We start from the raw sequence: 13,429 nt of genomic DNA, 5'->3' as shown, positions 1-13,429 counted from the left end.
TACTCTGCAGGATTCTGAGAATCTGACCTGCTTTTGTGGCCTTCTGAGATAAAGAATTCCATAGATTCACTACCCTCTGACAAAATAAATTCCTCCTCATCTTTGTCTTAACTAGGTGACCCTTACTCTAAGATTATGCCCTCTGATCATAGACTGTCCCATAATGGGAAACAACCCAGCAGTGCTAACTCTTAACGTTTCCTAGTCCACTTTTTGACATTATTCACGCAAGTACGCCTGAAACCTGACCAGGTGCTTTGAGAGCCATAACTGTGTAGGTATATTATTGTAAACTGCTACCACTTATCTTCATTACTCAACTTTGTACTTCCCTTCAGGTCAAGCAGGAAGAGTACATTTTATGTGCTGCTGCAATTGATATTTTTAATAATTAATTACAAATTTTTTTCGACTGTAGGGATGCACTGTTAGGTTGCCCTAGAGTGGAGGAGTGACATATTTAGGAAGGAATAGGCAATTCAGCCTCTTTGTCTTTTCTGCCTTTCTGTCAGATCATGGTTAATCTATATCTTGTCTTTGTCTCCCCTCTTTCAATCTGTAACCCTTAATATCATTGCTCTATCAAACTCTATCAAGCTCATTACTGTAGGCTGCAAACCACGATTCTGGACACTGTAGATCCACATAAAAATAAACAGTGTTCTCACTGAAACAGCAATCTCATTTAAATAAGTCAGACTGTCCCTGCTAGCCCCTTTGTCTTGTAGCACTAAAGTGCTTTATTTAGGTCAGGTGTGAAATATGGTTTAATACTTTCTACTGGCTTATTCTTGTTCAAAAAAAAACAAATTATTTCTTTATCATTCACCTTGACGGAATTTCAGATATATTGAAAATCGATGTGAGGTAGGTATCAAATGCTGTGTCATATGTGTATCTACTGTATGGAGTTGTGCAGAGTAGTGCTGTACTAGCTATAGGTCACTGAATTAGTACAGTGTGGAAGACAACCATTCTGTCCGTGTATATTCAAAGTCTGATCTATGCTGAGTTAGCTGATCTCAGCTGAAGCACGGAATCATTATGGCTCAGAAGGAGGCCATTCAGCCCATTATATCTGCACAGATTCTGGACCCTAGTGTCACAGTCCTGCCTTTACCCCATGTCCCTTCTCACCATGTCTATCCAAATAACCATCCAATGCCTTATTGAATACCTCAATTGAACCTGCTGTCATCACATTTCCGGGCAGTGTATTCCATACAGTAACTGAAGGTAAAGGAAAACTCGCCATAGTCTTTACCAGACCATAGGACCACACTCTCAATAAAGAGAGAAGGCTGGCGTTGATTTAATCTGAGGGTCACCATGTCTTGGACAAGGGAACAGATTGAGAAGGAGAGTCCTTCCTACCCTAATTATTCGCTGAGTGAAAATGTTGCTTCATCATATCACCCTTGCTTTGTTTGCACACCACTTTAAATCCCTGCCCTCTCGTTTGTTATTCTTTTGTGAGCGGGAACAGCGTCTTCCTATCAACTCTGTCCAATCAACTCATGATTTTGTAAACCTCCATCAAACCACTTCTTGGGTTTCTTCTCTCCAAGGAGGATATTCTTCGATAAATCCCCCTAACTGAAGTTTCTCATTCCTGAAGCCATTTACACTGGATTAATGGTTGGTGCTTTTGGCTTCACCAGGCTAGGGAAAGGGAACAAAACAACCCATTTGCCACTTTGAGTTCTAATATTTACCTCAGAGATAAACATATTAAAGTGCCTGAATAAAGAACAGCCAGTGTAGATACTGCCGAGGCAGATTCGGAGGGTTGTTATTCACCTTTAACAGGGGGATTGACCATGGTACAACCTACTTGATCCTCCTTTTGGTGACATCTTTGGCTAATGTCCATTGTGTTTTAACTATGCTTCCAAATGGTCAGTGATAGATCAATACCTGGTGAGCATCATGCCTCATTTAAACTACACTGGCAAATGGCAGATACCATTTGGGCATCTCTAGGCAGCCTACTAATGTAATAATTAAAGACAGTGTTTCTGCAACACTGGAAGTAGTTGAGGTAAATAATTGAGGTAGTCCAAGAAGTGGAAGTCCTCAAGGAACTATTAAAAGAGAAGGATACACTGGGTAGATCCATGGAAATGGCTGCACAGAAAGAGGCCATTCAGGCCATTGTGCCTGTTACAGTGCTAGTTCTCTACAAAAGTTGTCTACCTGTGTTCTATTTCCCTGTCTTTACTCTCTAACTTATTTCATCTTTCTCAAATGCTGATTTAATTCCCTTCTAAGTTCTGTTTTTCTATTTGGCTCAGGAACCACGTATGGTGAAGTGTTCAATTCTCCTGTATCTATTCTATATATGTAACAAAATGTTTTCCAATATTCAATTCTTGGAGTCATAGAATGACACAGTACAGGATCAGACCATTCATCCCATTGGTAATATTTTACTAATGAGGCACTTTGACAATCATCACTCTCCTACTCACTCGGCATTAATACTCTGCTTTGTCAGGCAAATTTGATATTCTCTTTTAAAAATCATTTATGTATACTGCTTCAAACATGGTTTGTGGTGGTGGATTTCATAATCTAAACACATATTTTGAACTTCCTCATACTAAGTAGCATCGTAGATATCCACCCTTTATTGAGGTGCTTGAAACTATGTGATACTGCAGCTTCAATATTGCCCCATTGGTTTTGTAAACTACCTCTCTTCAAAGCTGAAGATTCTCTTTCCCTTTGTAATGCCATCTACTTATACTGTCACCTTTTTTTAAAAGAATGAATTTCTCAACACAAAATGCCTCAACACCTTTAGTACATTTCAAATGCTGATATATTCTCTGTACCTCTTGCTGCTGTTGTTATATCACAACATATTACTTCCATGTTCCACATTGATCAGCATCTGCTGCTTAACTGTCCAGCCTGACATCCTTTACTGCAGTATAAGAAATAAGAATATCAGTATAAGTTGTGAGTGACAACTAAACACAAACATAAAATCAACTTCCTCAACCATTGCATCTGAATGGTGTTGCATACCAGTTGTGTTCTTAAATGATTATAGTGCATTCAACTGCAACGGCAGGTTAGGCACAAACTTAAAAGATTCACCAGCTTTCCTTTCGCCTGTTCATAACTTGCAGATTTTTCTTAAGTATTTCTCCCCTTAGGCTCTAACTAACTGTCCCGATGCAAAGTGGAGATAATGGATTAGTGGTATTATTGCTGGCCTGTTAATCAAGGAACCAAGGTTTGAATCCCACCACAACAGATGATGGAAATCGAATTCAATAAAAGAAAATCTGGAATTAAGAATCTAATGGTGACCATGAATTCATTGTTGATTGTTGGGAAAAACTTATCTGATTCACTAATGCCCTTTAGGGAAGGAAACTGCTATCCTTATCAGGTCTGGACTACATGTTGCTCCAGACCCACAGTAACATGGTTGAGTTTTAACTGCCCTCTGGGCAATTAGGGATGGGCAATAAATACTGGCCTAGCCAGCAAAACCCTCATCCCATCAATAAATTTTAAAATATAATTTTACTTTAATTTTTATTCCCCCCCGCACCAATTGCTCTTTGATTATTTTAAAGTCAGCTTCTGTGTGGATTATGTGTCAGTGCCTTATCATTTAAACTGTTTCCTCTTTTCCAGACCACAATAACCATTTTGTCAAATAGCTTTACATGTCTGAGACGCATTTTTCAATCCACTTTCCCCATGCATTTCCTCACGTTACTTTAGCTGTAACAGTCACTTCTGCACATTTACATCAGTATCCCAGGATCACGTCACGGATTTTTGACTTTTGTGTGATCTTTTCAAACTATTGAATGTTTTGGGGGAGGGTGCGTTGATGGAAAATGTTGGTGCTGGTTTTGGGTGTGTATCCTCCCGCCTGGTTGCTATGTTTTGGGGGACGGCCAAGTTGTCTAATTCTGTTCTCTTAAAAGAAAGCTCAAAGGAAAAGAGGCACATTTCTCCAAGAGAAAGATGTTAATTATTTAATTTCGCCTACAGTTTCCTTTCACTGATATATTCCATTTAACTATGCCTAAGGTAAGTCATTGCCATTTCCATTTGATGTTGTGCCATTTTTTCACTGCCACTGTTCTTTTATCCTAAATGGGACTATTCCATTAATTCCCATTCTATCTAATTCAGGAGCTCTGGAGAAACTTTACTGCCTAGTTTAAAATAGACATATTTTCATAATATCTTTGGAACAGATGAACAAATATTGCAGTTTGGTTTTAAGTGTTATCGAATTCTGATTGTTTGGCCTGTCTTACAGAAAATACATAACACTTGTCTCAAAATTAACTTGCTAGATTATACTCAACTTTCCTTTCTTTTAAAATTATTCTGCATTCAAATATGGCAACAACAGACTTGAGGCCTGAGCAATATTGTTGGGCTGACAGGTTCATTAGTGGGCAATTTATTTCTTCCCAAACAATCTTTCCCTTATTTTTTGATATAAATCAAAATCACCCTAGGTTATTTTGATTTGGCTCTTTCTTGAAATGAAAATTTACAAATTTTAATTCCTTTGTCCCAATGTAGTTCAATTAAATTTCAACATTGCTTCTGTTTATACTAGTAACTTGGATCAAGTATTTTTATCATTCCCATTTTGAGAATCAGTTATGTCGCAGTTTTATAAGCTTCGTGGTTTTAAGCAGTGTTTTTATATTGGAGACTCAAGTGATCAGTCAGTTCAGGATTCTCCTGTTCTCAAAGACTTAATCTCAATGAAACTTGAGGGCTCTTGGTATGTTCATGAAATCTGTTTAAAGACACAAAGAAAATCCACTGTTGATTTGGACGAAACCCAGTGGATCAACAATACACAGACATAACTGGGTGACATTACACCACAGCTTTGCTTCAGTTTGGGCCCGGTGTGAATTTGGGCCCAGTACAAGACCTGGTGGCATCAGCAGTGGCTGCATTGGTGAGGTGGGCCCAAAGTGAACACGTGGTGGCGGCAGAGTTGAGTTTGGGGCATCGGTGGTGTCTACGTTGGCAGGGTTCAACGAGGACTTATAGCGGTGAGGGTGTCGGTGGTTGATGCTGAAGTGTGATGACTTTTGTTCCAGTGGCAGTGCGGTGTCGAGGACTTGTGCCTGGACACTAGGCCCATGACGGAGCACTTAACAACAAGGTAAAGATGAACACATTTTCTTTATTTTTTTACTTTTCTGCCTAATTCTGGACTGTTTCTATCCCAGTTGCTCCTTTTGTCAACTCTTTTGAAAGCCTATCAAAGGCAAAATTGCCATCACATATTTCTACAATCTCCAGTCGACCCCCTGCTGCTGATGATTCTAACTTTTCCATTATATTGAGGTTGTTGAGGTTGGTTGGCTCGCCGAGCTGGTTTCTTGTTTCGCAGATGTTTCGTTACCATGCTTGGTAACATCCTCAGTGCAGCCTCCGATGAAGCGTCAGTGTGTTTTCCCGCCTGGTTTTTAAACTCTGGGGTCCGTTGAGATGGATTGCCTCACTTCCGGTTTTCCCTCGTTGTGGAATGTATATGGGGTCGAGTTCAATGTGTTTATTAAAAGCATGCTTCGTGGAGTGCCATGCTTCTAGGAATTCTCGTGCCTGTCTCTGCCTAGCCTGTCCCAGGATCTTGGTGTTGTTGACGAATTGGTGGTTCTCCTTGTCCATGTGGATTGAGATGAGTGAGTATTGGTCGTGTCTTTTTGTAGCCAGTTGGTGTTCATGTACTCTGTTGTTAGTTTCCTTCCTGTTTGTCCGATGTAGTGTTTCTCGTAGTCTCTGCAGGGGATCTTGTAGATGACATTGGTCCTGTCCATGGCAGGGAGTGGGTCCTTAGTTCGGGTGAGCAGTTGTCGTAGGGTTGATGTGGGCTTGTGTGCCACTCTGAGGCCCAGCGGTCGTAGAAGTCTTATGGTGAGTTCCGATGTGTTTCTGATATAGGGTAGTGTGATGAGTGTGTCAGGGCGTGTAGTCTCTTTCTGATGCTGTTCGTGTAGGCATCTTCTGACCCAATTCTTTGGATATCCATTATCCTCGAAAACCTGGAAGAGGTATTCTTCTTCTTCTTGGCATAGTTCCGTGTTGCTGGAGTGTATTGTTGCCCTTTTAAATAGTGTTCGCATGCAGCTTCATTTGTGTGTGCTGGGATGGTTACTGTTGAAGTTCAATACCTGGTCCGTGTGTGTGGCTTTTCGGTGTACTTTCATTTGCAGTTCCCCATTTGTCTTGCGCTCTACCACGACACCCAGGAATGGGAGTGTTTGTTCTTCTCCTCCTGTCTGGTGAATTTTATTCCGGTGAGGGTGTTGTTTATAAGTTTGTGTGTCTCTTCTAATGTGGTCCGTTTAATGATGACGAAGGTGTCATCTACGTGGCGTATCCACAGTTTAGGTTGGATTTGTGGAAGGGCAGTCCTTTCCAGTCTTTGCATCAATGCTTCTGCTATGAGTCCAGAGATAGGTGATCCCATGGGTGTCCTGTTGATTTACTCGTATGTTTGGCCGATGAAGGTGAAGTGGGTGGTCAGGCATGGGTCCAATAGTTTGAGCATGTTGTCCTTGGAGATGGTTTTACTGGGGTCATGTTCTTGTTCGAGTAGTGTTGTCATTGTTTCCCTTGCTAGTGGTATGTCTATTGATGTGAATAGAGCAGTGACATCAAACGATATCATGGTCTCTTTGTCCTCTATCTTTATGTCTTTGATGGAGTTGAGGAATTCTTGGGCTGAGTGGATAGAGTGGGGTGACTTGTTGACTAGGTGCCTGAGTCTTCTTTGTAGTTCTTTGGCTAACCTGTGCGATGGAGTGCTCTGTTGCCTGTACTGTTCAGGGATGTGTAGATTAGGGGGATGGGTCTGGGTGGGATGCTCTGACGGTCGGTGTAGACTTGTTGAGCCAAAGGGCCTGTATCCATGCTGTAGGGAATCCATGATTATTACATAGGAGGTATGGTTAGTAAGTTTGCACATGACACCAAAATTGGAGGTGTAGTGGACGGTGAAGAAGGTTACCTCAGAGTACAACTGGATCTTGCTCAGATGGGCCAATGTGCTGAGGAATGGCAGATGGAGTTTAATTTAGATAAGTGTGAGGTGCTGCATTTCGGAAATGCAAATCAGGGCAGGACTTATACAATTAATGGTAAAGTCCTGGGGAGTGTTGCTGAACAAAAAGACCTTGGAGTGCAGGATCATGGTTCCTTGAAAGTGGAGTCTCCGCTAGATGTGATAGTGCAGAAGGCATTTCGTACGCTTGCCTTCATTGGTCAGTGCATTGAGTATAGGAGTTGGGAGGTTATGTTGCAGCTGCACAGGACATTGGTTAGGCCACTTTTGGAATACTGCTTGCATTTCTGGTCTCCCTGCTATTGGAAGAATGTTGTGAAACTTGAAAGGGTTCAGAAAAGATTTACAAGGATGTTGCCAGGCTTAGAGGTTTTGAACTATAGAGAGAGTCTGAATAGGCTGGGGCTATTTTCCCTGGAGTGTTAGAGGCTGAGTGGTGACCTTGTAGATGTTTATAAAATCATGAGGGGCATGGATAGGCTGAATAGCCAAGGTCTTTTCCTCAGGATGTGGGAGTCCAAAACTAGAGGGGCATAGGTTTAAGGTGAGAAGAGCAGGATTTAAAATGGACCTAAGGGACAATGTTTTCACACAGAGGGTGCTGTGTGTATAGAACGAGCGCCCGAGGAAGTGGTCTAGCATGGCACAATAACAACATTTAAAAGGCACCTGGATGGTTATATGAAGGGTTTAGATGGATATGGGCCAAAAGCTGGCAAGTAGGACTAGATTAATTTAGGATATCTGGTCGGCAGAGATGAGTTGAATTGAAGGGTGTGTTTCCGTGCTGTACAGCTCTATGACTATACTACAGTGAAAAACTTTGTTTTCAAGCAGTTCATGCAGATCCTAGAAAAACAAGGACATAGAGATCAAAGGGTGCTTACATGGAGTGAGGCATACAATGTTACAGCTGCACAGGAGGTGCACAAAGCAAGATCAACTTTATTTGAAGTTAGAGATGTCCATTCAGCAGTCTAATAACAGCAGGGAAGAAACTGTTCTTGAGCCTGTTGGTGCGGGTGTTCAAGCTTCTGTATCTTCTGCCTGATGGAAGAGGTTGGAGGAGAGTATTATCGGGATGGGAGGGGTCTTGGATGATTTTGGCAGCCTTTCTGCGTCAACGAGGGGTGTAAGTGGAGTCCATGGATGGGAGGTTGGCTTCCATGATGATCAGAGCTGTACACGCAACTTTCTGTAGTTTCTTATGGCCCTGGGCAGTGCAGTTGCCATACCAGGCCATTACGCAGCCAGATAGAATGCATCTGTAAAAGTTGGTGCGGGTCCTTATGGACATGCTGAATTTCCTAAGCCACCTGAGGAAGAAGAGACATTGTTGTGTCTTCTTCACCGTTGCATGTATGTTGGAGGTCCAGGACAGGTTGTCAGTTATCGTCACTCCTAGGAATTTGAAACTCTTGACCCTCTCCATCTCAGCTCTGTTGATATAGATAGGGCATGTCCTCCTCCTTTCTTCTTGAAGTCAATGATCAGTTCTTTTGTTTTGTCGACATTGAGAGGTTGTTATCACAGGCACGTTTGGCACCAGATAAACTGGTGATGCTAGTTCAGTGAACATTGTGACCTCAGTGTTTCTAATTATTCTTCCTGTTGTCTTCCCATGCTTAAATTTTGTATAGTTAATGACTGCTGTAATAGCTGTTAAGTGAAATTGCATGCCACACAGTAAATACTAAGAAAATCCTGTTTTTATGGGACCCCAATATTCACAGTCCACCCTTTTGGTAAGGAAATATCCTTATCATAACTAATTTTTAACAACTTTTCTTATTTCTAAGGTACAAATTTAGCTCTCAAATTTCTACGTTTGGCTGGACTATTTTTACTAGATGTTTTACTGGCATCCTGGTCCAATCTATGGTTACAGTCATAGAGTTGAACAGCATGAAAATAGATCCTTCAGTTTAACTCGTCCATTCTGTCCAGACATGCTAAATTAATCTAGTCCCATTTTCCAACATTTGACCCATATCCCTCTAATACCTTTCTATCCATATACTGTCCAGATGTTTCTTAAATGTTGTAATTTTACTCGACTCCACCACTTCCTCTGGCAGCTCGTTCCATACACGCACCACCGTCTGCGTGATAAAAGTTGCCTCTTAGGTCCCTTTTAAATATTTCCCCTCTCACCTTAAACCTATGCCCTCTCGTTTTGGACTCCCTGATCCTGGGAAAAAGACCTTGGCTATTCGCCCTATCCTTGCCTCTGATGATTTTATAAACTTCTATAAGGTCACCCCTCAGCTGCTGATGCTCCAGGGAGAATAGCCCCAGCATATTCAGCTTCATCCCATAGTTCAAACCTTCTGTAACTCAAACTCATCCATGATCACATGTTTAGAGATGAAGAGGGAATTGGCTGAGTGTATGGGAGGGTTGAGCAGCTGTGGGGAATAAAAGACTGGAGGGTCTTTCTCTTTTGCTTGTTAATATGACAAAGTCCAACTGCACCTTAGGAGACCTTTCAAACAGCCCGATGCAGCCCCCTCGCACACACCTTTCCCAGCTCTAACTGCAGCTCACACATGCTCCCTGGCAATGATGATCCCATCCTTGTGGTCGCTTTCTCCTGAGATGGAAGTGTCCCGACTCCTGCTACCTGCCTCCAGGATGATAATCAATCCGTAATCACTGTTGTAATGTTCACCCTGCGGCAGCCAATTAAGATGCAGCAAGCTACGATAAACAGCAATCAGGCAGCCACCAGCAGTATGAATTGAACTTTAAATGTTGGCCAGGTCACAAAGGAGGACTCCCCGTCTCCTCTTTGCAATAGTGCTGTTGGATCTGCAATGAACACCGGTGTAACATCTCATGTTAAAGACAGCACCTCCACTGTGCAGCACTCCCTCAGTACTGTCCTGGAGTTTTAGCACAAAGTTTCTGCTCAGTGACTAGAATAAGATTCCATTCCATGATCTGCAGACCCAGTGGCAAGAATCTGACAGTGAACAGTGGATAAACACCATCACATAACAAGCACCACCGCGTTGTGACCAATGTTTTACTAGAGCATGAAATCGTGTGTGTGTGTGTAAGTGTGTGTAAGTGTGTGTGTGTATGTGTGTGTGTGTGTGTGCACATGTGTACATGCACACGTGTGTGGCATTGGTGAATTCAATAACATGTCGGTGTAATCACATACTGCGTGCAAGGTTTATCATCAATTTATGCACTTATCCATCTACATCCCATAATCTGGAAAGTTGTACAACTCCTAATCCAAAGTTATACACCAGTGTGCCAATAGCCTGGTAATATTTGGATGGCATTTTTTTAATATGAAAATAATAGAGTTCCTACAGTATGGAAGAAGGCCATTCAGCCCATCGAGTCCACATTGGCTCTCCAAAAATCAACCCTTTCAGACCCATGCCCTACCCTGTAACCCTGGATATTATGGGCAATTTAAAACAGCCAAATCCACCTAACCTGCACATCTTTGGAGCACCTGGAGGAAACCTGCATAAACACAGGGAGAATGTGCAAATTCCACACGGACAGTCATGTAAGGCTGGAAGTGAACACAGTTCCCTGGCGCTGCGAGGTAGCAGCTCTCACCACTGAGCCACCATGCTGACCCTTGTGACTAATTCACTTAGCCTGCACATCCCTCAGGAATATTATCTCACCTTACTTCACAGGTCAACAAGCTAACTCAACTGGCAATTTTATTCATGAGTGAATAGTAATGTGAAGTAGAACAATAAACCATTAACCAAAAGTGCAATTTAAATTTGGCCAAAAATCCACAGGAATACCCTAATGGTTTATCACTGCTTGTATCATTGTTTTGAAGAATATAGGAATAGGATATATTCCACACATCCCCAAGACCTAGTCTGCCACCTTTTTACGTTTTAGATGATGTGCATCTCAACTCCTGTAACCTATGCCTTTGCCTTGCAATGATTTATTAATCTTAAGTTTTGAAATTTCGAATTCAGCCAATTTCGATGGCTTTTTGCAGGGAGACAGCTTCTGGTTTCCACTCCTTATGAAGAAGAAGCCACTAAATGTAAGGTTATTCCCTTTATTCCGGGTTACACGACTTGAGGAAATATTATCTCTACACCTATCCTGTCAATTATCTGATGTAGATTGTCTTTATCATTTGCAATTGCTGTGTTTTTATTCAATTCCACTTGCCTTTGCACTGAAGGCCTCTCTTTTAGCTGAGAGCAGCACAACCTATTGAAAGGAATACTTCTCCTGTCCCATCTGTCCACACAACCTGCTTTTAACTCTGCAGGGGAGCAGGCTTCCTCCTGTGTTAGGTAAGGAAAGATCATAAATATGTTTATAAAGAATGGGTTTATGCTGTTGCTGCATCTAGTGTGGGGATTAAACCTCTGCAGGTGTGAAAGACAACATTTCTGGAAAGTCTCAGCTGTACAGGCTCTCAGATCTATCATGACATTCTTGTAACATTCCAGTTAATGATTGAAATTGGGTAGCTTGGCAAAGTTACTGCAATTTCACACCTTAGTCTGATTTAATTGAATGTAAAATAGTAATTGGTGCTTGAAAGGAAGATGTAAAATTCTGAGTGGAAAAGTGATGAATGTTGTTTAAACTCAACTTTTCTTTAATAATGAGATGTAGGCACTGTGGCTAGGTCAACATTTATTGCCCTTCTGAAGGTGGTGGTGAACTGTCTTGAACCGCTGCAGTCCATTTGTTGCAGGTACTCTGCAGTCCTGGATGTAACGAAGTTAACTGGCTAACTAGTTTAAGTACAGTGGTGGCAACAGTGTGGTTAAAACCCTGTGCTAGAATTTTCTTTATCCACTCATAGGGCGTGCATACTGCATGCTGGGCCAGGTTTGATGCCCATCCCTACTTGCCCTTGAGATGATGGTGGTGCGCTGCCTTCTTGAACCTTTGCAGTCCATTTGGTGTAGAACCACAATGTCATTAGGAAGGGCATTCCAGGATATTGACCCAGTGACACTGGACAAATGCCAACATATTTCCAAGAGGGTACAGAGGAGGTTTACCAGGATGCTGCCTGGATTACAGGGTATGAACGATAAGGAGAGGCTAGAGAAACTCGGGTTGTTTTCTCTGGAGCAGCGGAGGCTGAGGGGAGACTTGATAGAAGTCTATAAAATTACGAGAGGCATAGATATGGCTGGCGGTCAGAATCTTTTCTACACAGTCGAACTATCTAAAGCTTGGGGGTGTGTATTTAAGGTGGGAGGGGGAAAGTTCAAAGGAGATATGAGGGGCAAGTTTTTTACACGGAGTGTGGTAAGAGTCTGGAATGTGCTGCCAGGAGATGGTGGTGAAGGCAGAAATGATAGGGGCGTTTAAGGGACTTTCAGATAAGCACATGAATATCCAAGGAATGGAGGGATATGGACCAAGGGCAAGGAGAAGGGATTAGTTTAATTTGGCATCATGTTCAGCACAACATGGTGGGCTGAAGGACCCGTTCCTGTGCTGTATTTTCTATGTTCTATGTTCTAAGTTAGGTTGGTGAACTGTTTAGAAGGAAACTTGCAGGAGGTAGCGTTCCCATATATTAGCTGCCCTCATTCTTCCAGATGGTAATGGTCTTGAGTTTGGAAGCTGCTCTGTAACTAACCATGGTTAATTCCTTGCAGGTGGTAAGCGCTGCTGTGATTATGTGTGGTGCCGGAGGGAGTGAATGTTTGTGGGTGTGGTGTGAATCAAGTGGGCTGCTTTGTCCCAGATGCTGTCTCAAGTGTTGCTGAAGCTGGACTCATCCATGCAAATGAAAAATAATCCCACCACACTCCTGACTTGTGCCTTGTAGGTGATTGACAGGCTTTGAGGAGTCAGAAGATGATCTGCTCACTGCAGGACTCCTAGCTTCTGACCTGCTGTTGTAACCACAATAATTCTATGGCTCATCCAGTTCTTTAACTGATCAATGGTAACCCTATGAACGTTGATTGTGGGGGAATTCAGTGATGGTAACACCATTGATTGTCAAGGGCTGGTGAGATTGTGTCTTACTGAAGATTGTCATTACCTGGCAGTTGCGTGGCATGAATGTTGCTTGCCACTTGTCAGCCCAAGCCCAGATATTGCCTTGCTGCATTTGGACATGGACTGCTTCAGAATTTGAGGAGTCACAAACAGTGCCGAACATTGTGTCAACATTAGCTTACATCTCCACTTCTGACTTTATGATGGACAAAAGGTCATTGCTGAAGTTATTGAGGATGGTTGAGCCTAGGAAACTACCCTGAGGAACTTCAGAGATGTTTTGGAACTGAGATTACAAACCTCCAATAACCACAGCCACCTTCCTATGTGCTACAAGACAACAAGGTGCAGGGCTGGATGAACACAGCAGGCCAA

General features: G+C 42.3%; 1 long non-coding RNA gene across 1 annotated transcript in view; it reads right to left on the bottom strand.

Annotated features, from left to right (window-relative positions):
• LOC125483401 overlaps positions 1–13,429 on the bottom strand; it is an 86,447-nt gene that overhangs the window by 57,276 nt on the left and 15,742 nt on the right. Inside the window, exon 2 of the long non-coding RNA XR_007262354.1 lies at positions 2,838–2,929. This is a non-coding gene — a long non-coding RNA (uncharacterized LOC125483401). The remainder of the gene's footprint in view (positions 1–2,837; positions 2,930–13,429) is intronic.

The sequence above is a fragment of the Rhincodon typus genome, chromosome 6 (assembly GCF_021869965.1).
Source record: "Rhincodon typus isolate 14 chromosome 6, sRhiTyp1.1, whole genome shotgun sequence".
In the NCBI taxonomy this organism is placed as follows: Eukaryota; Metazoa; Chordata; class Chondrichthyes; order Orectolobiformes; family Rhincodontidae; genus Rhincodon; species Rhincodon typus.
The sequence above is the reverse complement of the archived record's forward strand: the minus strand, read 5'-3'. Positions and strand labels throughout refer to the sequence as shown.